Source organism: Lithobates pipiens, unplaced genomic scaffold, assembly GCF_037356315.1.
Source record: "Lithobates pipiens isolate NorthernLeopardFrog02 unplaced genomic scaffold, aLitPip1_a1.2 Scaffold_97, whole genome shotgun sequence".
Classification (NCBI taxonomy): Eukaryota; Metazoa; Chordata; class Amphibia; order Anura; family Ranidae; genus Lithobates; species Lithobates pipiens.
The window spans coordinates 518,530-544,467 of NW_027507920.1; the positions used below are offsets into that span (position 1 = coordinate 518,530).

General features: G+C 44.4%; 1 protein-coding gene across 5 annotated transcripts in view; it reads right to left on the reverse strand.

Annotated features, from left to right (window-relative positions):
- The window catches only part of CNTFR (ciliary neurotrophic factor receptor), a 756,323-nt gene that overhangs the window by 436,558 nt on the left and 293,827 nt on the right, over positions 1-25,938 (reverse strand). Inside the window, exon 3 of one of the 5 annotated variants that reach the window (XM_077474626.1) lies at positions 2,102-2,145. The exons of the other annotated variants lie outside the window; for them this stretch is intronic. The gene's annotated coding sequence lies outside the window, so the exon portion shown is untranslated. The remainder of the gene's footprint in view (positions 1-2,101; positions 2,146-25,938) is intronic. 5 annotated transcript variants of the gene reach the window in all.

Genomic DNA, 25,938 nt, shown 5'->3' on the forward strand with positions numbered 1-25,938 from the left:
AAGTTATCAACACACAACTTGCAACAATTTGTTACATTTTATATGTTTTTACTGTTTGAGTGAAGTATGGGTCAACCACTAATTCCTTTTTTTTTTTAACACTAAACTTGACTTTATTTTTTAATCATCACCAGGAATCAGCTGAATATTTCATGGTCATACACGTACTTATTGAATTTTTTTGTAACTGGTTTCAGAAAGCTGGTTACAGTTATTGAGTTTTTAGGTCCCGTGACTGTCCCCGTTCACCCCAATCTTTATCAAATGTGACATCTTTCAAGCCGGGGTGAGAAATGAATTCTGTGCCGAGGCCCAGCGCAAAGTGAATGACTGGTCCAAGGTCGAGGAACGCCAACCTCAGGGATTCCATGAAGGTCCTTCACCAAAGTCTTTTGCTGTCAGCATTTGCAGCCACGGAGGCAAATTCATGTCAGGTCACCGAGCTTGAAATGATGGCGGACCTCATCACACCACGTTCGCTCAACCACGGCAGGTCACAACTTCATTTTCAGAATGTCACGTAAGGTTTCACACAGAGTTAATAGGAGCTGTGCTAAGACTCATCTCTATCAAGATGGATCCTACACGGGTCTAGTAATGGTAAAAGAAAAACCTTCAGCATGGGAATTTGGAAGAAGAATCAATTCTACGCAGTCTAGTAAACAAGGACGAGCTTGCTTTGCCAAAATTTTGGCAAGTTACAGTAATTGGAGTTACTTTAGATATATAATATTTCCAACTTTGTGGGAACCGTTATGGAGATGGCCCCTGTTCCAACATGACTGCGCACCAGTGCACAAAGCAAGGACCATACAGACATGGATGAGCGAGTTTGGGGTGGAGGAACTTGACCTCAACCTGCACTGACCTCAACCCCATAGAACCCCTTTGGAATGAATTAGAGCAGAGACTGCGAGCCAGGCCTTCTCGTCCAACATCAGTGCCTGACCTCACAAACGCGCTTCTGGAAGAATGGTCAAACATTCCCATAGACACACTCCTAACCCTTGTGGACGGCCTTCCCAGAAGAGTTGAAGCCGTTATAGCTGCAAATATTCAATATTGAACCCTATCGACTAAGACTGGGATGCCATTAACCACTTAAAGCGGGAGTCCGCCGGGAGTTCCGCCGTTTTTTTTTTTTTTTAAAGCCAGCAGCTACAAATACTGCAGCTGCTGACTTTTAAAATAGTGACACTTACCTGTCCAGCGCGCCCGCGATGTCGGCACCCGAAGCCGATCTCTCGATCGTCTCTCGGGTGCTGCCGCCGCCAACTTGGGTATGGGAATCAGGAAGTGGACCCTTTCGGCTTCATTTCCCGGTTCCCTACTGCGCATGCGCGAGTCGCGCTGCGCAATAAGGATGGTCCCCGCTGTCTCTGGGATCCGTGTGTTTCCCAGCAGGCAGCGGGGGACTTTTGGAAAGGGGCGTAGATTCTGCGGAAAGGGGCATTCCTTTCTGCAGAATCTACGCCGGAAGTGGGTGCAGATAGCTGTACTGTACAGGTATCTGCACCCCCCTCCCCCCTGAAAGGTGCCAATTGTGGCGCCGGAGGGGGGGAGGGTTCCAATGAGCGGAAGGTCCACTTTAGGGTGGAGCTCCGCTTTATTAAGGACTGAGCCTCTTTTTTACACTTGTTGTTTACATGTTAAAAATCATTTCTTTTTGCTAGAAAATTACTTAGAACCCCCAAATATCATACATTTTTTTTTCTAACACCCTAGAGAATAAAATGGCGGTCGTTGCAATACTTTCTGTCGCACCGTATTTGCGCAGCGGTCTTACAAGCACACTTTTTTTTGGAAAAATACACATTTTTGAATTAAAAAATAAGATAACAGTAAAGATAGCCCTTTTTTTTCATATTGTTAAAGATAATATTACAAGGAGTAAATTGATACCCAACATGTCACGCTTCAAAATTGTGCCCCCGCTTGTGGGAATGGCGACAAACTTTGACACTTAAAAATCTCCATTGGCGACGTTTAAAAATTTCTACAGGTTACCAGTTTTGAGGAGGTCTAGGGCTAGAATTATTTCTCTCGCTCTAACGATCGCGGCGATACCTCATGTGTGTTTTCATATGCGGGCGCTACTCACGTATGCGTTCGGCTTCTGCGCACAAGCTCGTCGGGACAGGGGCGCTTTAAAAAAAAAAAAAAATCTTATTTATTTACCTTTTCATTTTTTATTTGGACACTGTCTTTAAAAAAAAAAAAAAATGGGGTCACTTTTATTCCTATTACAAGAAAAATAGAAATTCTTATTTATTTTACTTTTTATTTTTTTATTTTTACACTGTCCCTTTAAAAAAAATAAATTGGATCACTTTTATTCCTATTACAAGGAATGTACACATGCTTTGTATTAGAAAAAAAGAAAACATAACAGGACCTCTTTAATGTGAGATCTGGGGGGTCAAAAAAGACCTCATATTTACACTTAAAAGCAATAAAAAAAAAAAAAATTAAAAAATTGTCCCTTTAACGTCGCTTCCATCATCCAAGATCTCAACATTTACACTTAAAATTTTATTAATAATAATTTATTTATTTTTTATTTTTTAAATTGTCCCTTTAACGTTGCTTCCATCAAGGGATCATCTCCGCCGCTACCAACAGCTCCGTTAAGCGCCAGAGGTGACTGGGAAAGGGGGGGGGGCACCTCTCCCGCCACCGATAAAAAGTGATCCTGCGGTGAATCCGCTGCATAGACCACTTTTACCTTAAAGCGGACCGCCCGCCGTTGAAGAAAATACATGGGGTTATGTGCCAGCTATCTGCTGCCATAACAATGGTATTTAATGTCAAAGGACCAAACGTATGTTGATGGCGGGCGGTCCAGAAGTGACTAATGAAGTGTCTGTGTGACTATTCAATAAAGTTAAAAAAATAAATAAAAAAAAGTGAACACTGTGATGCGCTGCCGACATTGGAGCATTGGATCCTGCCGGACCACACCGCACAGAAGGCACACAACAACTTCCAATGGGAATAATTGGTTTAATCGCCGTTAAGCTACATGCTGCCCCCTTTGGCGTAATATTCAGCAGAATGTCAAAAAAATCATATATTTTGGAAAATATTTCAATAATAATAAGAATAATAAAACTATAAGAATAATAAAAAAATATAATAATAATAAAAAATATAATAATAATAAAACTATAATAAAACTATAAGAATAATAAAAAATATAATAATAATAAAAACTTAATAATAATAATAATAATAAAACTATAATAATAATAATAATAAAACTATAATAATAATAATAATAATAATAATAATAATAATAATAATAATAATAATACAACTATAATAATAATAATAATAAAACTATAATAATAATAATAATAATAATAAATAAAAAAAACTATAATAATAATGATAATAATAATAATAATAATAGTAGTAATAATAATAAAACTATAATAATAACAATAATAATAATAAAAAACTACAATAATAATAATAATAATAATAATAATAATAATAATAATAATAAAAATAATGAAAATAATACAACTATAATAAAACTATGATAATAATAATACTAATAATAATAATAATAATACTATAATAATAATAATAATAATACTAATAATAATAATAATAGTATTAATAATAATAATAATAGTATTAATAATGAAAATAATAATAATAATAATAAAAATAATGAAAATAATACAACTATAATAAAACTATGATAATAATAATAATAATAATAATAATAATAATACTATACTAATAATAATAATAATAATAATAATAATAATAATAAACTATAATAATAATAATAATAATAATAATAATAATAATAATAATAATAAAACTATAATAATAATAATAAATAATAAAACTATAATAATAATAATAAAATAATAAATGAGCCTCAAAGTGTGACGTTCGTTTTTTTGTTTTTTTTTCAGTGGCATTGTTAATATTACCAGACCGCGAAATGAGGACCTTTTACCTGCGCTCCGTCATTCCCCCCCCCGCCCTCCATAACTCCAGCACATTAACGCGGACCTTCTCCTTCCTGAATATGGGAGGGTTTGGCCGCGTTTTACGGTCCTCTGCAAATGAAAGAATTGTGGAGAAAACCAAAAAAATTCAAGAGGCCGGAATAAGATTTATGTGATTTTTCTTTTTTATTCTCGGGGAATGTGAATTATAATGATGCTGTAAAAAGAAGTGCCCAGGAAATCGCAGACCCTAAAAAAGCTCAAAGTTCGGAAACAAGAGACGTTTAAAAGGGGGCTTGTGCGCGGTGTGAAAAAGGTGTCAGAGATCGCCGACTTCGCACACGTGTGCAGGGAAATGGCAAAAATAGGAAAGTGGATATAAAATCTCAAACAATTAAATTCTCTGATTTGCTCCCTTTTGGTTTGTTAAATCCACCACTGGATGTATTATGTTATATCTGCCCTCTGCCCCGTGCTGTACTCTACTCTACTACATTGTTTCCATTGCTCTTTGCGGACTACAGAACATTGATCAGACAGGAGACAGAGAGATACAAAGTAACATTGTTTATAAACATTGATCAGACAGGACAATAGAGAGATACAAAGTAACATTGTTTATAAACGTTGATCAGACAGGAGATAGAGAGATACAAAGTAACATTGTTTATAAACATTGATCAGACCGGACATAGAGAGATGCAAAGTAACATTGTTTATAAACATTGTATTTCTCTATCTCCTGTCTGATCAACGTTTATAAACAATGTTACTTTGTATTTCTCTATCTCCTGTCTGATCAAAGTAACATTGTTTATAAACACTGATCAGACAGGAGATAGAGAGATACAAAGTAAAATTGTATTTCTCTATTTCCTGTCTGATCAGTGTTTATAAACAATGTTACTTTGTATTTCTCTATCTCCTGTCTGATCAAAGTAACATTGTTTATAAACATTGATCAGACAGAAGACAGAGAGATACAAAGTAACATTCTTTATAAGCATTGATCAGACAGGGGATAGAGAGATACAAAGTAACTATATTTATAAACATTGATCAGAAGGGAGATAGAGATGCAAAGTATCCTCTCCTGTCTGATCAATGTTACTTTGTATCTCTAGCTCCCGTTTGATCAATGTTTATAAATATTGTTACTTTGTATCTCTCTATCCGCTGTCTGATCAATGTTTATAAACAATGTTACTTTGTATTTCACTATCTTCTCTCTGATCAAAGTAATATTGTTTATAAACATTGATCAGACAGGAGATAGAGAGATACAAAGTAACATTGTTTATAAACATTGAGATGAGAAGGGGGTGCTCCGTAGTCCTAACACACTTTCTGTCCTAGACTGATAACGCCTTTGCCTCATATATACAGTACTATGAGTGAGCGCTGTTACCCTAGGGCAGGAAGTGCTTTGCTGGTAGGATCACCATATCATTCCAGCTTAATACTAACTATGCTTAAAAATGTTCCCTACCCCCTCCTGCTACCTATCCTGTCTAACTTGTGTAAAAAAAAGTTCCTTTTTAGTCTGCTCCAGTCTGGTCACGTGATCCTACAGCTCCAGCTCTCCTGTGACAGTGAGCAGCAGCTGCAGGGGAGAGGAAGGAGTGCTGACAGCTGTTTGGACATGTGAGCCTATGGGTGATGTCGCAGCCCCCGGAATTCCACACCATTGTCAGTGCTCCCTCTTCTCCTTTTAGCCTGCTCCCGTCTGGTCACGTGGTCCTGCAGCCCCAGCTCTCCTGTGACAGTGAGCAGCGGCTACAGGGGAGAGGAAGGAGCTCTGACAACAGTTGGGACATGGGAGCCTATAGGTGCCATTGCAGCACCCTGACTTCCCAGCCCTTGTCGGCACTCCCTCCTCTCCTTTTATTCTGCTCCAGTCTGTTCACATTATCCCGCAGCTTCAGCTCTCCTGTGACAGTGGTCAGTGGCTGCAGGGGAGAGGAAGGAGTGCTGACAACTGTTTTGGACATGGGAGTCTATGGGTGATGTAACAGCACCCGGAATTCCATGCTGTTGTCAGTGCCCCTTCTTCTTCCTTCTCCAGTCTGGTCATGTGGTCCTGCAGCTCTCCTGTGACAGTGAGCAGCAGCTGCAGGGGAGAGGAAGGAGCTCTGACAACAGCTGGTAAAAGGGACTCTACGGGTGACATAACGGCACTCGCAATTCCAAGCTGTTGCCCATTGCTCTCTAAAACAGGGGAGCCACTGAGTGGCTACTTACCTTCTTGCAGTCTGGTTTGGTGCAATCACATGATCTCACAGCTCTGGCTCCACTGTGTAACGGAGCGCTTGACAACGGCAGGTCCGGGAGCCTTTACATCATCCATAGGTTCCCATTTCCCAACTGTTGTCGGAAATCCCTCCTCTCCTTTTAGTCTGCTCCAGTCTGGTCACATGATCTGGCAGCTCCAGCTCTCCTGTGACAGTAAGCAGCAGCTGCAGGGGAGAGGAAGGAAGGCCGACAACAGCTGGGTGATGTAGTGGTGCCTTGAATTCCCATCCCTGTCAGCATTCGCTCTTCTCCTTTTAGTCTGCTCCAGTCTGGTCACATGATCTGGCAGCTCCAGCTCTCCTGTGACATTAAGCAGCAGCTGCAGGGGAGAGGAAGGAAGGCTGACAACAGCTGGGTGATGTAGTGGCACCTTGAATTGCCAGCCCTTGTCAGCACTCCCTACTGTCCTTTTAGTCTGTTCCAGTCAGGTCAGGTGATCTGGCAGCTCCAGTTCTCCTGTGACAGTAAGCAGCAGCTGCAGGGAAGAGGAAGGAAGGCTGACAACAACTGGGCAATGTAGTGGCACCTTGAATTGCCAGCCCTGGTCAGCACTCCCTACTGTCCTTTTAGTCTGCTCCAGTCAGGTCTGGTGATCTGGCAGCTCCAGCTCTCCTGTGGCAGTGAGAGGCAGCTGCAGGGGAGCGGAAGGAGCACCGACAACAGCTGGGACATGGGACCTAGGGGTGACGTAATGGCACCCACAATTCCCAGCCCTAGTCCAACGCCCAGGGGAGCCCTGGAGCTGCTACTTACCTTTCTGCAGTCCGATTTGGTGCGGTCACACGATCTCGCAGCTCCAGCTCGCCGTGTCACGGAGCGCCTGACAACAGCTGGGAACTTCCGGTTGCCTTCACACCACCCATAGGATCCCTTGTCCCACTCAGAGCTCTTTCCTCTCCTTTTAGTCTGCTCCAGCCTGGTCACAATGATCTTACAACTCCATCTCTCCCGTGTCAGTGAGTGGCAGCTGCAGGGGAGAAGAAGGATCGCTGACAACAGCTGGGACACTGGAAACCCATGGGTGACGTCAGGTCTCCCAGAATCCCCAGCTCCCCCCCGTCAGGCGGCTGTGATGTTACTCATAGGGTGCCACATGCCACCGGTTATCAGGCCTCCCTCCTTTCCCTTGCAGCTGCCACTAACTGACAAAGAAAAGCTATGAATGCAATTGACTGAACTGGGCAGTACATTGGGGGGGACGGGTTCAGGATGACACGGGCACAGACAGAGGAAGTGGGTTGAACGATGCTGGCCACCAAACTGAAGACACCAGGTGGCAGAAAAAAGTATTGCAGGGGAATTCTCAGGATTGAGGAGGAGTATTGCGGCTTATTTTGTTATTTATTCGTTTAATGGGCTCTTCATTTGTATCTTGGCTGGGGTTCTGCTTTAAATCAGAATAGTAATTTGTTTTTTGTTTTTTCTTTTTTTCTTTAAAAGTAGCCGTAAGATAAACCTGAACCCTAAAATTAATACTGAATTAAAATTCATTTAAATTAAAATTATTTTTTTAAATTACAATTATATTTTAAAAGTTATCAAAATTATTAATTGTTGTTAAATTTAAACTTGAACCCTAAAATTAGTGTTAGTATAAAATTAACATATTAAAATTTAAAATGTATTTTCTTTTTAATTATATTTTAAGATTTACTAAAATAAATAAAAAAGATATTAATTCAGTGTAAAATATATTAAAAGTAATTAATTCATATTAATATTCTAAAGAATAAAATACCACCATAATGAATACACCAATAATTATTCTCTTGCTCCACAATCCACCGTAACCCAACACGAATGACAAGGAAATGTTGGCACTGAGAATTACTAATCGACGCAAAGATGTTCACCAAAACCAGAATCTTCCAGGCAGAGCCGAGACAAGGGGTGGGCATTCGGGACGGCTGCCCCAGGCGCAGATGAGCAAGGGGGGGGGGCAAAGAACAGAGGTGGGCAGAGTGGTATGCCCAACCTATGGCAAGTAATAACAGTGAGGGAGGAGGGTGCAATTCTGGATCCTTGCCCTGGGCGACCCTGTCCAGGTATTGCTTCCCGGACTGAAAGTGGCTACCCCAAGAGGTGAATTTGGAGCCTCAGCTCAGCTACAGGGTAATCAGGGCCGTCTTTAATATTGATTGGACCCTGGGCAAAACTTTTCTTGGGGCCCCCTCATGCAGTTTCGCTCTCCACCTGCTCTGAGACATACAATAAATAGCAGCTAGACTCAAAATCAGTTTACTGAATCAGATCTGGAAGCTATTGCAATTGGTTGCCAGAGGTTACAGTGCATCATTACCGCTCACTGACTGGTTTCTAGAGGTTACAGCACACATTAAGGCTCACTGATTAGTTGCAAAGAGGTTACAGCACATGATTTCTGCTTGTTGATTGGTTGCTAGAGATTACTGTGGATATGACCTCAGGGGGGCATGATATACATATCCATGCTGCCGGCCACCCCTATTTACATATAAATGCTGGAAATTTACATGTAAACACGGGGTCTGCAGGTGAGTCATCTTTACACAACAATAGGGCAAAGCTGGGCAGAATTAGTAGCAGCACTTCACACTGAGATATTGGGACACAGCACAGGACTAAAACCTTAAGGGATGAGGGAATTTAAACCAGGATAGTTGGTAAGTATGAGGCAACTGCTTTGGGCCCCACAACAATGACAGGGCCCAGGGCAGCTGCCCCTTTTGCCCTTCCTTAAAAACAGCCCTGAGGGTAATGGCAAGTTCCCTTTAAAAAGATCCCATCCAACAACTTCGAGAACAGAGAGTATGAAGCCTTGGGACCCCGAGCACTTTATAAAATGTGAGATTAATTATAAGGACCCTCAAGCCCTTCCAACGCGAAGCCACCGACCCATAAAACTTGGCCTCCACCCCAGGCTCATTTCAGAGGTGGGAATCCCCGCCCTGGTCCAAGAGCGGCGCAGGAACTAGGAAAACAGTTTAAAACATTTTCAGAGGAATCTGTCCTTTTTCGAAAAAAAGGCCTGGAAACCTCATAGAAACTTGTCTCAGTGTGAGATTTCGTGTTGGTCCAATAAAAGGTGCCAAAAGTTGTGAAGACTCCAATTTTTTTTTTTTTTGTGAGAGGCCGTCGCAGATAGGAGGAATGTACAAGCCGGAGAGGAAAAAGCATTAAATGAGATCATTGTTAGGGAGACCGCGAGGGGATAATTGTACAGTGAAACCATATGGAGGAACAACTCACCTAGATAGACCTTCTCCTTCTGTCTATCTGTCTGGAAGCCAACACGAGATTTCGAAAATGTGTTTGCCAGAATCCCAAGCTAAGGGATTGTTACTGGTAATGTACGGAAAGAACATATAGATTCCGTATGTCAACTTACACATTCAATTTTTACGGTGAACCAAAAAGTGGATTGGCCTTAAAACTGCAGTCTCCGGGGGCTTTGACGTTTTACCGCTCAGTAATGAAATGGGTCGTTATTCTCTTCATAAAAGTTATTACCACTAATGCTAGTTATAATTTTCAACATGGGGGTATTGTCAGCTCTCGTTTTTAACGTTGGTGGGTCTATAAAATATAACTCCGATAGGCTATAACTCAAGACATATTGTAAAAGGAGAATTTCACGGTGGGCCAGCCAGCTCAGGCAATGTGTCTTTTCAGGGTGTCTCCTTAAAGTCAGGGGCCCGACAATCCCGGAGAGGTAGAGGTCCACCTGACCAACATAGAACTGGTCAAAGCTTACCAGAACCCCTTTTTTCAGTGAGATCACCTGGAAATGCCTCGTTAAAATGTAAGGAAGGGTTGAAGAGTTTGGGGGTCAGTAGTACCACAGAGTTTAGGGGTCAGTGGGAACACAGAGTGTAGGGGTCAGTAGGAACACAGATTTTAGGGGTCAGTAGTAACACAGAGTTTAGGGGTCAGTAGGAACACAGAGTTTAGGGGTCAGTAGCAACACAGATTTTAGGGGTCAGTAGTAACACAGAGTTTAGGGGTCAGTAGTAACACAGAGTTTAGGGGTCAGTAGTAACACAGAGTTTAGGGGTCAGTAGCAATACAGAGTTTAGGGGTCAGTAGTAACACAGAGTTTAGGGGTCAGTAGTAACACAGAGTTTAGGGGTCAGTAGTAACACAGAGTTTAGGGGTCAGTAGCAACACAGAGTTTAGGGGTCAGTAGCAACACAGAGTTTAGGGGTCAGTAGCAACACAGAGTTTAGGGGTCAGTAGCAACACAGAGTTTAGGGGTCAGTAGCAACACAAAGTTTAGGGGTCAGTAGTAACACAGAGTTTAGGGGTCAGTAGTAACACAGAGTTTAGGGGTCAGTAGCAACACAGAGTTTAGGGGTCAGTAGCAACACAGAGTTTAGGGGTCAGTAGTAATGCATAGTTCAGAGGTCAGTAGCACCTTCAGCTTCTCCTCCTCTCCCTCCTTATGAATGTGCTGCAAGGGGACCAGTTCTAGTATCTGCACCCCAATGCCGGTTTCCCTCCTCTCCGTTCCGCTGGCAACTGCTGAGGGCACAAGAGGTCATTTTAGGATGGAGAACGGGGGGAAACCGAAATTTCACGGTGGGCCAGCCAGCTCAGGCAATGTGTCTTTTCAGGGTGTTTCCTTAAAGTCAGGGGCCGACAATCCCGGAGAGGTAGAGGTCCACCTGACCAACATAGAACTGGTCAAAGCTTACCAGAACCCCTTTTTTCAGTGAGATAACCTGGAAATGCCTTCTTAAAATGTAAGGAAGGTTTGAAGAGTTTGGGGGTCAGTAGTAACACAGAGTTTAGGGGTCAGTAGCAACACAGAGTTTAGGGGTCAGTAGCAACACAGAGTTTAGGGGTCAGTAGCAACACAGAGTTTAGGGGTCAGTAGCAACACAGAGTTTAGGGGTCAGTAGTAACACAGAGTTTAGGGGTCAGTAGCAACACAGAGTTTAGGGGACAGTAGTAACGCATTGTTCAGAGGTCAGTAGCACCTTCAGCTTCTCCTCCTCTCCCTCCTTATGGCTGCGCTGCAAAGGGACCGGTTTTGGTATCTGCGCCCCCATGCCGGTTTCCCTCCCCTCCGTTCCGCTGGCAACTGCTGAGGGCACAAGAGGTCATTTTAGTATGGAGAACGGGGGGAAACCGAAATTTCACGGTTGGCAAGCCAGCTCAGGCAATGTGTCTTTTCAGGGTGTCTCCTTAAAGTCAGGGGCCAACAATCCCGGAGAGGTAGAGGTCCACCCGACCAACATAGAACTGGTCAAAGCTTACCAGAACCCCTTTTTTCAGTGAGATCACCTGGAAATGACTCTTTAAAATGTAAGGAAGGTTTGAAGAGTTTGGGGGTCAGTAGTAACACAGAGTTTCTCAGTAGTAACTCAGAGTTTCCCCCACCAAAAAAAATAAATAAATATGCTCATATGCACGAACGCTTCAACAGTGGTATTTTTCATTCAATTTTCATATTGTGTGTATGAAGCTTAACTTTTAGTACATAAAAAAACAAATCCTCAAACTTAAATACGGTAATTATCTGAATAATCAGCATTCATTCAATTGTGCTTCCATGCAAATGTGAACATCATATTCTGATCTTTATTGGGAAATTTTATTTTGTATATAGAGTATTTATGTGGTGAGTTTACACTTTTCATTGAACAGAATTTGGATAACACAGGGTTAAACGGAAAGGTCATAAATTAACTGCACGTTATCTGGACAGAATGCTTGGGGAGATAGTGATGTGTTCCTGCTTAGAAGATGTATGTTAGCTTGGGGGGGCTGCAAACTCTGCAGGGCTCCAACACACACTCGCTACTATTCCAACCCTTCACATTTCCACATAAACTTCCGACCTGGCATTAAACTTTGCTCAGCTTACCACCCCAAACTGATGTTCCTTTCTCAGCTCACCTCTCTCCCTGCATGTCCTGTGAGCAGAATAGCTGATCTACCTGTCAGCTAGACCTAGACCTGATCTACCCGTCAGCTAGCAGTGATTGACAGGTAGATTGAAGAGGAAGCTGTCATGGGGCCCCCTACTGGCAATGCCTGAATGGTCAGGTGTGCGGCACTTACTATTGCGAGCTGTATCGGCAGCTGCTGGTGTAGCACCTGCCACACAGCTCGCATACTTCAAAGTCTTTCAGGCTGCTAATGGGAACTGAGTTCCTGTTGTGGAAAAAGTATAGGAACTCCGTTCCCATGCGTTCCCGCAGGACTTGAGCCCTGGTTCTGCCCCTGCGCAGAGAGAGACAGAGAGGAAACCAGAGGAGCTTTTGATGACATTGAGGTCCGAGCTAGGCTTAGGTGGGGGGGCCTACCGAAGAGAGCTGTATCCATAGGCTGAGCAGAACCAGAATGGGCATGGTGGAAGGAAGCCCAATCATTCTGGCAATGTGTGAATAACTTATCTTGCTATACAGAGGGCAGAGAGAGGCAAAGAGGGAACTAGAGGAGTCTTTGAAGACATTGAGGTCCCAGCTAGGCTTAGTTGGGGGGCCAACTGAAGAGAGCTGTATACAGAGACTGAGCAGAGACAGAATGGGCATGGCGGGAGGAAGCCCAACCATTCTGGTAATGTGTGAGTAACTTATCCTGCTATACAGAGGGCAGAGAGAGGCAAAGAGGGAACCAGAGGAGCCTTTGACAACATTGAGGTCCCAGCTAGGCCTATGTGGGGGGCCTACCGAAGAGAGCTGTATCCAGAGACTGAGCAGAGCCAGAATGGGCATTGTGAGAGGAAGCCCAAACATTCTGGGATTGAGTGAGCAACTGATCCTGCTATACAGAGGGCAGAGAGGGAACCAGAGGAGCCTTTAATGACATTGAGGTCCCAGTTAGGCTTAGTTGGGGGGCCCACTGAAGAGAATGGTATCCAGAGTCCGAGCAGAGCTAGAAGGGGCATGGTGGGAGGAAACCCACCCATTCTGAGACTGAGTGAATAACTTATCCTCCTATACAGAGGACAGAGAGGGAACCAGAAGAACCTTTGATGACATTGAGATCCAAGCTAGGTCTAGTTGGGGGGCCTACTGAAGAGAACTGTATCCAGAGACTGAACAGAGTCAGAAGGGGCATGGTGGGAAGAAGCCCAACCATTCTGGCACTGAGTGAGTAATTGATCCTGCTATACAGAGGGCAGAGAGGGAACCAGAGGTGCCTTTGATGACATTGAGGTCCCAGCTAGGTTTAGTTGGGGGGCCTACCAAAGAGAATGGGATCCAGAGCCTCAGTAGAGCCAGAAGGGGCATGGTGGGAGGAAGCACAACCATTCTGAGGCTGAGCGAGTAACTGATCTTGCTATACAGAGGGCAGAGAGATTCAGATAGGGAACCAGAGGAGCATTTGACAACACTGAGGTTCCAGCTAGGCTTAGTTGGGGGCCCACCAAAGAGAGCTGTTTTGAGAGACTGAGCAGAGTCAGAATGGGCATGATGGGAGGAAGCCCAACCATATACAGAGGGCAGAGAGAGGCAAAGAGGGAACCAGAGGAGCCTTTGATGACATTAAGGTCCCAGCTGGGACTGAGTGAGTAATTGATCCTGCTGTACAGAGGGCAGAGAGGGAACCAGAGCAGCCTTTGATGACATTGAGGTCCCAGCTAAGTTTAGTTGGGGGGCCTACCGAAGAGAATGGTATCCAGAACCTGAGCAGAGCCAGAAGGGACATGGTGGGAGGAAGCACAACCATTCTGAGACTAAGTGAGTAAATAATCTTGCTATACAGAGGGCAGAGAAAGGCAGAGAGGGAACCAGGGGAGCCTTTGACGATACCGAGGTCCCAGCTAGGCTTAGTTGGGGGGCCTACCTAAGAGAGCTGTATCCAGAGACTGAGCAGAGCCATAATGGGCATGGTGGGAGGAAGCCCAACCATTCTGGGATTGAGCGAGCAACTGATCCTGCTATACAGAGGGCAGAGAGGGAACCAGAGGAGCCTTTGATGACATTGAGGTCCTAGCTAGGCCTAGCTGGGGGGCCTACCATAGAAAGCTGTATCCAGAGACTGAACAGAGCCAGAATGGGCATGGTGAGAGGAAGCCCAACCATTCTGGGACTGAGTGAGTAATTGATCCTGCTATACAAAGGGCAGATAGGGAACCAGAGGTGCGTTTGATGACAATGAGGTCCCGTCCCAGCTCGGATTAGTTGGGGGACCTACCGAAGAGAATGGTATTCAGAGCCTCAGCAGAGCCAGAAAGGGCATGGTGGGAGGAAGCACAACCATTCTGAGGCTGAGTGTGTAACTGATCTTGCTATACAGAGGGCAGAGAGATTCAGAGAAGGAACCAGAGGAGCATTTGACAACACTCAGGTCCCAGCTAGGCTTAGTTGGGGGCCTACCAAAGAGAGCTGTTTCCAGAGACTGAGCAGAGTCAGAATGGGCATGGTGGGAGGAAGCCCAACCATTCTGGAACTGATTGAGTAACTGATCCTGCTATACAGAGGGCAGAGAGAGGCAAAGAGGGAACCAGAGGAGCCTTTAATGACATTAAGGTCCCAGCTGGGACTGAGTGAGTAATTGATCCTGCTATACAGAGGGCAGAGAGGGAACCAGAGCAGCCTTTGATGACATTGAGGTCCCAGCTAAGTTTAGTTGGGGGGCCTACCGAAGAGAATGGTATCCAGAACCTGAGCAGAGCCAGAAGGGGCATGGTGGGAGGAAGCCCAACCATTCTGGGATTGAGTGAGCAACTGATCCTGCTATACAGAGGACAGAGAGGGAACCAGAGGAGCCTTTGATGACATTGAGGTCCCAGCTAGGCTTAGTTGGGGGGCCTACCAAAGAGAGCTGTATCCAGAGCCTGAGCAGAGCCAGAAGGGGCATGGTGGGAGGAGGCCAAACCATTCTGAGACTGAGTAATGTATCCTGATATACAGAGGACAGAGAGAGGCAGAGAGGGAACCAGAAGAGCCAGAAGAACCAGAAGAGCCTTTGATGACATTGAGGTCCCAGCAAGGCTTAGTTGGGGGCCTACTGAAGAGAGCTGTATCCAGAGACTGGGCAGAGTCTGCTTAGAAGTTTACCCAGTACAGCCAGGAGTTGTACAAGATAGCCTGCATTTTGCACAGAGCAGCCAGAAGCCAAACGGTCCTCAAGTTGTTCCACAGTTCTGGGATATCCCATGCTCCCCATTCCTATCAAAGTTACTGTTCTAATTAAAACACTAAAAGAAACCCCTAGACTGATCTTTGAGCCGGAGGAAGAATGCCGAAAATGCTGTGTGCCTGGTTGCGTATGCTATGAGTGGGGGAAATAAGTTAAAATTACCATCCGCTCCTGCTGGGGTAGCGTTAAATTATATTTTTTTAACGTTTAAATTCCATAATCTCAGTTTTCTAAATAGCCCCCAGCCCTCACCTTCCACAGCCCCATGGAGGGCAGAAAAGCCTGACGCTTCTCAAATGTACTTTTCCTGGCAGTAAGAATATTTTTCTTTCTGAACTCGGATTTAAGTCACCAGATCCCATTCCGGAAAGGCGGCCACATCTGTGTACATTATCCCCCTCTTATCTCCTATTGTACAAGGTAATGCTATATGTTTCTTGTCATAGCGCGCCTCCTTATCCGCCCTATATCTGCGCTCCGGAGCGATGCCCTCCTCCCGCTCTGCAACCTCATAAATAACCGCAATGATTTATCAGCATCACCCAGGCACAAAATCCTGTAAAAATAATAGAAAAAAAGGATTTATCACGGACAAACAATCGGAACGCTCTTACCGTGTTCTGTTTTATTCCTGATACATGAGGTGCGTCAGGGCCGCCAGAACAGGGATCTGATAAATAGGGAGCCTGCAACCAGGCGAGAGTGGAGGAGATCGTGTATTATCTGCTCGTATCTGTCACAGAGGCTCAGAGGGTTCCACAGACAAACTTTCCAGGTGAAGTTACGGGTTTTTAAAACTCTGTATTCACCTTGCAAATGTTTATGATGAGAGAAAGGAAAGGAAATGAAAGGGAAAGGGAAAAGGAGAGGAAGGAAAGAAAGGAAAGGAAAGAAAAGACAAGCAAAGGAGGAAGGAAGGAAGGGAAAGAAAAGGAAGGAATGGAAGAAAGGAAAGAAAGGAAGGAAGAAAAGGAATGGAAAGGGAAGGAAAGGAATGGAAAGGGAGAGAAAAGGAAGGAAGGGAAAGGAAGGAAGGAAGGGAAAGGAAGGAAGGAAGGAAGGAAGGAAGGAAGGAGAAAGAAAGAAAGAAAGAAAGAAAGAAAGAAAGAAAGAAAGAAAGAAAGAAAGAAAGAAAGAAAGAAAGAAAATGAAAGGAAAGGACAGAAAAGAAAAGGAAAGAGAACGGAAATGAAAGGAAAGAGAAAGGAAAGGGAGAAGAAGGAAGGAAATGAAAAGAAAGGAAAGGGAGAGGAAGGAAGGAGGAAAGAAAGGAAAGGAAGGAAGGAAAGGAAATGAAAGGGAGAGGAAGGAAGGAAATGAAAGGGAGAGGAAGGAAGGAAAGCAAAGGAAAGGGAGAGGAAGGAAAGAAAGGAAAGGAAATAAAAAGGAAGGAAGGAAGAAAGGGAAGGGAGAGGAAAGGAAAGGGAGAGGAAGGAAGGAAAGGGAGAGGAAGGAAAGAAAGGAAAGGAAATAAAAAGGAAGGAAGGAAGAAAGGGAAGGGAAAGGAAAGGTAAGGGAGAGCAAGGAAGGAAAGAAAGGAAAGGGAAGGGAGAGGAAGGAAAGGAAACAAAGGAATGGAATGGAAAGGAAAGGGAAGGTAGAGGAAGGAATGAAAATTAAAGGAAAGGAAATGGAAGGAAAGAGAAAGGAAAGGGATAAGAAGGAAGGAAATGAAAAGAAAGGAAAGGGACAGGAAGGAAAGAAAGGAAAGGAAAGGAAAGGAAGGAAGGAAGGAAGGAAGGAAGGAAGGAAGGAAGGAAGGAAGGAAGGAAATGAAAGGACAGGGAAAGGAAATGAAAGGACAGGGAAAGGAAATTAAAGGGAGATGAAGGAAAGCAAAGGAAAGGGAGAGGAAAGAAAGGAACGGAAATTAAATAAAAGGAAAGGAAAGGAAGGAAGGAAGGAAGGGAAGGGAGAGGAAAGGAAAAGAAAGGAAAGGACAGGAAAGGAAAGGAAAGGGAAGGGAGAGGAAGGAAGGAAAGAAAGGAAAGGATAATAATGGAAAGGAAAGGGAAGAAAAGGGAAGGGAGAGGAAGGAAAAGAATGGAAAGGAATGGAAAGGAATGGAAAGGAAGGAAAGGAAAGGAAAGGAAGGAAGGGAAAGGAAAGGAAGGAAACCTATTAATCTATCCAATAATAACCCGAGACAACAGCTTTCGCTGAAACGATTAGGTTCAGGTATGAAAAAGGGGGGCTCACGGGGGCAGCTGCACTACAGAAGGGTTTTCACCTTGGTGCATAGAATGCATTAAGGTGAAAAACCTTGAGAATTTACAATCCCTTTTAAAACCTTTTATTAAGCTCTAGTTACTCTTAATCAGCCTTAATTACCTCCAATGTTATTTACTATTAAAATTGATTCTGCTGCCCCTGGAAGCCGTTCCATCAGACGAAACGTATGTAGGGCAGAGCTCAGCGTTGTTGTCTGCATGTCTGTCGGAAGAGCCGGCAATATGCTCTTTGAAATCGCTTTGCTTGTGGGTACCCACATCAATTTTATTAACCACTTGACCTCCGGGTGATTTACCCCCCTTCTGGCAATTTTTTACGATAAGGCACTGCGTTACTGACAATTGTGTGGACGTGCCACGCTGTACCCAAATAAAATTTATGTCTTTTTTTTCCCACAAATAGAGCTTTCTTTGGTGGTATGTGATCATCTCTTTTTGTGAAATAAAATAAAAAAAGACCTACAATTTTGAGGAGAACAAAACAATTTTTTTTACTTCCCGCTATAAAACATATCCAAAAAGAAAAAAAAGAAAAAATCGAATTTCTTTATCAATTTAGACCAATATGTATTTGTTCCCAATAAGCGTATATTGTTTGGTTTGCGCAAAAGTTATACAAACTGTGGGATATTTTATTTATTTATTACTAGTAATGAGGCAGATCAGCGACTTATAGAGGGACTGTGGCAGACATTCTGACACTGACACTTTCTGGAGACCAGTAATGCTAATACAGTGATCAGTGCTAAAAAAAATATGCACTATCACTGTACTAACCAGTGGCAGCTGATGCTCAAAATGTTTGAGGGGGAGCAAACACACTGAAAAATTCTGAAAAAAAAAAACCCATCAATTGCAGCCTCACTGTGCCCATCAAACGCAGCCACTGTGCCATCAAACGCAGCCACTGTGCCCATCAAACGCAGCCACTGTGCCATCAAACGCAGCCACTGTGCCATCAAACGCAGACACTGTACCATCAAACGCAGCCACTGTGCCTATAAATTGCCACCACTGTGCCATCAAACGCAGCCACTGTGCCCATAAAATGCAGTCACTGTGCCCATAACATGCAGTCACTGTGCCCATCAAACGCAGACACTGTGCCCATAAAATGCAGTCACTGTGCCCATAACATGCAGTCACTGTGCCTATAAATTGCCACCACTGTGCCATCAAACGCAGCCACTGTGCCCATAAAATGCAGTCACTGTGCCCATAACATGCAGTCACTGTGCCCATCAAACGCAGACACTGTGCCCATAAAATGCAGTCACTGTGCCCATAACATGCAGTCACTGTGCCCATCAAACGCAGACACTGTGCCATGAAACGCAGATGTTGTACCATCAAACACAGCCATTGTGCCCATCAAACGCTCCCACTGTGCCCAGCAAATGCTGCCACTGTGCCATTAAATGCTTGCACTGTAGCCATCGAATGCTGCCACTATGCGCCCCCCACCTGCCATCTGCACGGCACTTACCCTGTCTCGGTGGGACAGCGGGTGATGGCAGTGGGCAGCCACCAGTGTCCTCTCCTCGCCTGATAGGCGTCCATTTCACAGTGCCTGTAGTTTCAGGTGACAGGTGACGGGCCCCCAACCCGGAAATGCTGGATCTCACACACACACACACACACTCACACTATATTACCAAAAGTATTGGGACACCTGCCTTTACACACACCCCAAACTCGCTCATCCATGTCTTAATGGAAGGGGTCATCCCCAAACTGTTCCCACAAAGTTGGGAGCATGAAATTGTGCAAAATGTCTTAGGATGCTGATGCCTTAAGAGTTCCCTTCACTAAGAGGCCAAGCCCAACCCCTGAACCCCCCCCCACACACACCATAATCTCCCCTCCACCAAATGATTTGGACCAGTGCACAAAGCAAGGTCCATAAAGACATGGGTGAGAGAGTTTGGGGTGGAGGAAGTTGACAGGCCTGCACAGAGTCCTGACCTCAACCTGATAGAACACTTTTGGGGTGAATTAGAGCCGAGACTGCGAGCCAGGCCTTCTCATCCAACATCGGTGCCTGACCTCACAAATGCGCTTTTGGAAGAATGGTGAAACGTTCCAATAGAGCACACTCCTAAACCTTGTGGACGGCCTTCCCAGAAGAGTTAAAGCTGTTATCGTTGCAAAGGGTGGGCCAACTCAATATTAAACCCTACGGACTAAGACTCCTTTTACACTGCATCGGCGGTAAAACGCTGATATTTTTAGCGACGTTTTACCGTCGGATTTGCAGCGCATTTAAGCCGCTTGCGGGGCACTTTTACCCCCCCCCCGCTAGCAGCCGAGAAAGGGTTAAAACCGCCCGCAATATGCCACAATAGCAGCGTTTTGCCGGCGGTAATGCAGCGCTGCCCCATTGATTTCAATGGGGAGCGGCGGTGGAGGAGCGTTAAACACACCCGCTCCTTCACCGCTCCAAAGAAGCTGCTGGCAGGACTTTTCCTGACGTCCTGCCAGCGCACCGCTCCGGTGTGAAAGCCCTCGAGGGTTTTTCACGCTGGAATGAATGGAGCAGCAGTTTGAGGGCGAATTGCAGGTGCTATTTCTAACGCTATAGCGCCTGCAAAACGCCCTCGGTGTGAAAGGTGTCTAAGACTGGGATGCCGTTAAGATTCATGTGTGTTAAGGCAGGTGTCCTAATACTTTTGACAATATAGTAGATATATATATATATATATATATATATATACACACATGATCCAGCGCAGCCGGAGGGGGCCCATCCGTTGATGTTGGATATTTGATGTGGGAATATCAGCAGTCTCAAGTCATTTAGATATACATATATTTTTTTTCCCAATATTTCTTACTACACTTATATCTTGCCTATCGCTGTGATCTGGTTACTTTCTCGCGCCGGTCACCTTTGCATTTTAAAGCTGACAAATGCCTTTCAGAAGTGTAAGTGAGAGCAGGTCACCCTACCAAATGCTATCATATTCTCCTTGTACCATTAAGTGTTTCCACCCCCCCTCCCCCACCCTTGGGGGGGGGACATTACCAGCCGTACATCATGTCACAGGGATCTGGTATGAAAAGGCTGCCGGTAACCCAAGAACGGAACTAAAGAAGCCTGCCAGGAGTTGTAAAACCACATTCAGATGTGCGGAGAGCAGGAGAGAGCGCGCCGGTCTGCGCCACCGCCCCGCCAAGGTCACACCGAGGACTTGGCTTATTACACTCTAAGTGGGAGCATATGCCGGGGGGGCGCTTAATATGATATCTGCGGGGTGACCTTCCTGCGGTAGCACCGCTTAAAGGGGGAACTCCGGGGCAAAACTAAACCTAACAGCTCGGCTCATGCTCACTTGGCCACACGATCATAACCACCTAGCCACGCACGCGGCAACTTCAACCACCTCTTGCGGTACACGTCAAGGGAAACTAAAAGCATATGCAGCACAGTTTGCCATTTATTTAACCCTTTAACGCTTTCACTGCCAGAGCTGAGTTTTTTTTTTTTGCTAAAAAAAAAAAAAAATTTGGGTACTGGGGTTTCAGATTCATTGATATTACCCCTCTCGGTCTACCTACTTTCATGTTTAACCCCCTTGAAGACCAGGCTTTTTTTGGGCACATTTTTGTTTAAATCAGTATAGCATGGGAAAGACACATATGGTGAGAGGCAATGGTGCAGCCTACCTGAAGAAGACCCCAACAAAATGGGTCGAAACGCGTCAACCATTGTCATACATTAGGCATGTTGTCATGGAATGTTATGTACAATTTTGTGTTTGCCCTTTCTTTCTTGCACCTTGGGGGGGGTTGTTCCCCTATAGAGCTCATATTTTAACCTTTGTGGAAACACTGCACGTCAATAATTTTTTTTACTAAAGAACGTATTTTTTCCAATTGCATTTATTACTCATTTAACTCGCTGCTTTAAAACCCCTCTGGGGGAACCCTCCCATAATATATTTAAATCAGTATTGTTTTTTTTTTTTTGCTCAAAAATTACTCATAACCCGCAAAACATTAGATTTATTTATTTTATTTTTAGCAGAGACCCCTTGGGAATAAAATGGTGATTGGGGCAATTCTTGTTATGTCACACGGTATTTGCACAGCGGGTTTTGCAAAAGGCAATTTATTTGGGGAAAAAAATACACTTTAAATTAAGTGAAGTTCTACCCAAAAATGGAAGCTCCGCTTATCTGCCTCCTCCTCCCCCCCCCTCTGGTGCCACATGTGGCACCTTTCGTGGGGGGAGGGGGGGACAAGTACCCGTCTCCACTTTGTCTGACCTCGCCGAGGTATATTGTCAGAAGTTCGGGCCCCATCCTCCTCCTCCTCCTCTCCCCTCCGCCAGGCCAGTTAGGGAGCGCAGCGCGCATTTACAGTAGGGAACCGGCTGTGAAGCCATAAGGCAACTGAGAGCCGATGGAAACATCGCCTGGGGTGCCGACACCGCTGAATTCCGCTGGATTCCAGGACAGGTAAGTGTCCTAATATTAAAAGTCAGCAGCTGTAGAATACGTAGCTGCTGACTTTACATTTTTTGTGTGGGGGTGGGGGCGGAACTTCGCTTTAATACACTGACACCGTCTACTGCTCTACTGACACCGTCCACTGCCCTACTGACACCGTCCACTGCTCTACTGACACCGTCCACTGCTCTACTGACACCGTCCACTGCCCTACCACTGCCCTACTGACACCTTCCACTGCCCTACTGACACCGTCCACTGCTCTACTGACACCGTCCACTGCTCTACTGATGCCTTCCACTGCTCTACTGACGCCTTCCACTGCCCTTCTGGCGCCGTCCACTGCCCTACTGACACCGTCCACTGCCCTACGGATACCGTCCACTGCTCTACGGATACCGTCCACTGCTCTACGGATACCGTCCTCTGCCCTACTGACACCGTCCACTGCTCTACTGACACCGTCCACTGCCCTACTGACACCGTCCACTGCCCTACTGACACCGTCCACTGCCCTACTGACACCGTCCACTGCTCTACGGATACCGTCCACTGCTCTACGGATACCGTCCTCTGCCCTACTGACACCGTCCACTGCTCTACTGACACCGTCCACTGCTCTACTGACACCGTCCACTGCTCTACTGACACCTTCCACTGCCCTACTGACACCTTCCACTGCTCTACTGACACCTTCCACTGCCATAGTGTATGTAATGCTTGAGAGGACTGTCAGAAACTCTAGACTTAATAGAGGAAATGAGGGTCAGAGCGTGTGGACATGCTAAATTTTTGACTGTGGAAGACAAAACGAAACTAGGAACATGTTACATGAGGCTGATAGAGATCAATGTTAATCAATATTTCCTCTACCGGCTGCCGAGGTCTAAGGGCCACACAATCATGCAGGTTGGGCACCAGGGCCTGATAAAGACTAAAGACCAACCCAGGCTTCCCTGAGCCAGCGGTGACCGTTCCCCAGGTGATGCGGAAAAGGCTTAATGGGCGGGGGATCAACCCGTGGAAAGGTTCGGCATCGAAGTGTGACGGCTGCCAATTACACGGAGACGGGACACGCTGACCCGTCTCCGCCGGATATCACAAGACTCGCGCGTACGCGGCGGTATTATTGGCTCAGAGCTGTCACCTCGCCGGCCGCCTGGCGCTAATCAGATTAGGCACATTTGCTCCAAGTTTAATATGTAAACTAGCTGTACTAGCTGGGCTCCGCGCCACGGCCGCCTAATGTATGGAAATGTATTCTGGGCAGAAAATATGACTTCGCTCTAATAGGACTTCCGAGAAACGCCGCTGACATCATTTAAATAGAACGATATTCTTTCGTAAGAAAAAAAAAAAAGTGTCTTTTTTTTGTGTCCTGATAAAATTAGATTTTTTTTTCCCTTCCTAAATGATTTCACGAAAGACGATCGGAAAACCTGTCCGACTTATAATCGATGGCAGCTCACCAGTCCTTAGATGCGGTGGCTGCATTAGTTTTCATTTTTTTTTTTTTACTTTATTGTTACCTGGTGATCCTGCCAATAGCACACTTCCTGTCCCATGGTGACAACACTCACTTCCTGTACTGGAGGGCCCAGCGTTGTCACCCTAGGACAGAAAGTGCTTTAACCACTTAAAGACTGGAAGGATTTACCCCCCCATCCCCTTAGTGACCAGGCCATTTATCTTCGATACGGCACTGCGTTAATGTAACTGACAATTGAGCGGTTGTGCGACACTGTACCCAAATTAACATTTATGCATTTTTTTTCCCCCACAAATAGAGCTTTCTTTTGGTGGTATTTAATCACCACTGCGGTTTTTATTTTTTGTGCTGTAAACAAAAAAAGACCGACAATTTAAAAAAAAAACTTTTTGCTATAATACATGTGCCAAAAAAAAAAAGGAAAAAAACGAATGTATTTATCACTTTAGGCTGATATGTATTCTGGAACATATTTCTGATAAAAAAATATTCCAATAAGCGTATATCGATCGGTTTGCGCAAAAGTTATAGCGTCTACAAAATAGGGGATAGATTCGGGGGACCTTTCATTTATTTATTTTTATTGTTTTTACTGGTAATGGCGGCGATCAGCAATTTTTAGCGGGACTGAGACATTGTGGCAGACAGATCTGAACCTAAGTGACACTTTTTGGGGACCAGCGACACAAATACAGTGATAAAAAAATGCACTGCCACTGTACTAATAACACTGGCAGGGAAGGGGTTAACATCAGGGGGCGATCAAAGGGTTACGTGTGTCCTAGAGAGTGCTTGCTAACTGAGTGGGGGACGGACTTACAGGGAGTACACAGCGATTGGTATTTCTGATTACTAGGAACAGACGATCTCTCTGTACTCCCGTCAGAAAGGGGATTTGCTTTGTTTACATAGGCAGATTCCCATTCTGCCTCTCTGTGGAACGATCGAAGGTGGCCGGCTGACATTGTGGCCGCAATCAACGCACATTGTCTCCCACTCTTCACCTATATACCCATTAGATTGATCAACGTCTTTACCCATTTACCTATCAGATCTATCTACGACTTTACCCATCAGATCGATCAACGTTTTCACCCATTCAGCCATCAGATCGATCAGCATCTTAACCTATTTACCCGAATACCTTAATCAATATCTTCACCGATTTATCCATCAGGCTGATGAGTGTCTTCATCCATTTACCCATCACATTGATCAACATTTTCACCAAATTACCCAACAGATCAGTTGATGTCCTCACCCATTTACCCATCACATTGACTAAGGTCTTCACCAATTTATCCATCAAGTTGACCAATGTCTTCACCCATTTATGCATCAGATTGACCAAGGTATTCACCAATTTATCTATCAGGTCGACTATGGGGTTTATTTACTAAAGGCAAATACACTATGCACTACAAGTGCACTGCAATTTATCCATCAAGTTGACCAATGTCTTCAACCATTTACGCATCAGATTGACCAAGGTATTCACCAATTTATCTATCAGGTCGACTATGGGGTTTATTTACTAAAGGCAAATACACTATGCACTACAAGTGCACTGCAATTTATCCATCAAGTTGACCAATGTCTTCAACCATTTACGCATCAGATTGACCAAGGGCTTCACCAATTTATCTATCAAGTTGACTGTCTTCACCCATTTACCCATCTGATTGACCAAAGTCTTCACCAATTTATCTATCAAGTTGACCAATGTCTTCACCCATTTACACATCAGATTGACCAAGGTCTTCACCAATTTATATATCAATTTGATTATGTGTTCACCCATAAGATTGACCAAGGCCTTCACCAATTTATCCATCAAGTTGACCAATGTCTTCACCTATTTACGCATCAGATTGACCAAGGGCTTCACCAATTTATCTATCAAGTTGACTATGTCTTCACCCATTTACCCATTTGATTGACCAAAGTCTTCACCAATGTCTTCACCCATTTATGCATCAGATTGACCAAGGTCTTCACCAATTTTTCTCTCAAGTTGACCAGTATCTTCCCCTATTTATGCATCAGATTGACCAAGGTCTTCGCCAATTTATCCATCAAGTTGACCAATGTCTTCACCTATTTACACATCAGATTGATCAAGATCTTCACCAATTTATCCATCAAGTTGACCAATGTCTTCATTCATTTACGCATCAGATTGACCAAGGGCTTCACCAATTTATCTATCAAGTTGACTATGTCTTCACCCATTTACCCATCTGATTGACCAAAGTCTTCACCAATTTATCCATCAAGTTGACCAATGTCTTCACCCATTTACACATCAGATTGACCAAGGTCTTCACCAATTTATATATCAATTTGATTATGTGTTCACCCATCAGATTGACCAAGGCCTTCACCAATTTATCCATCAAGTTGACCAATGTCTTCACCTATTTACGCATCAG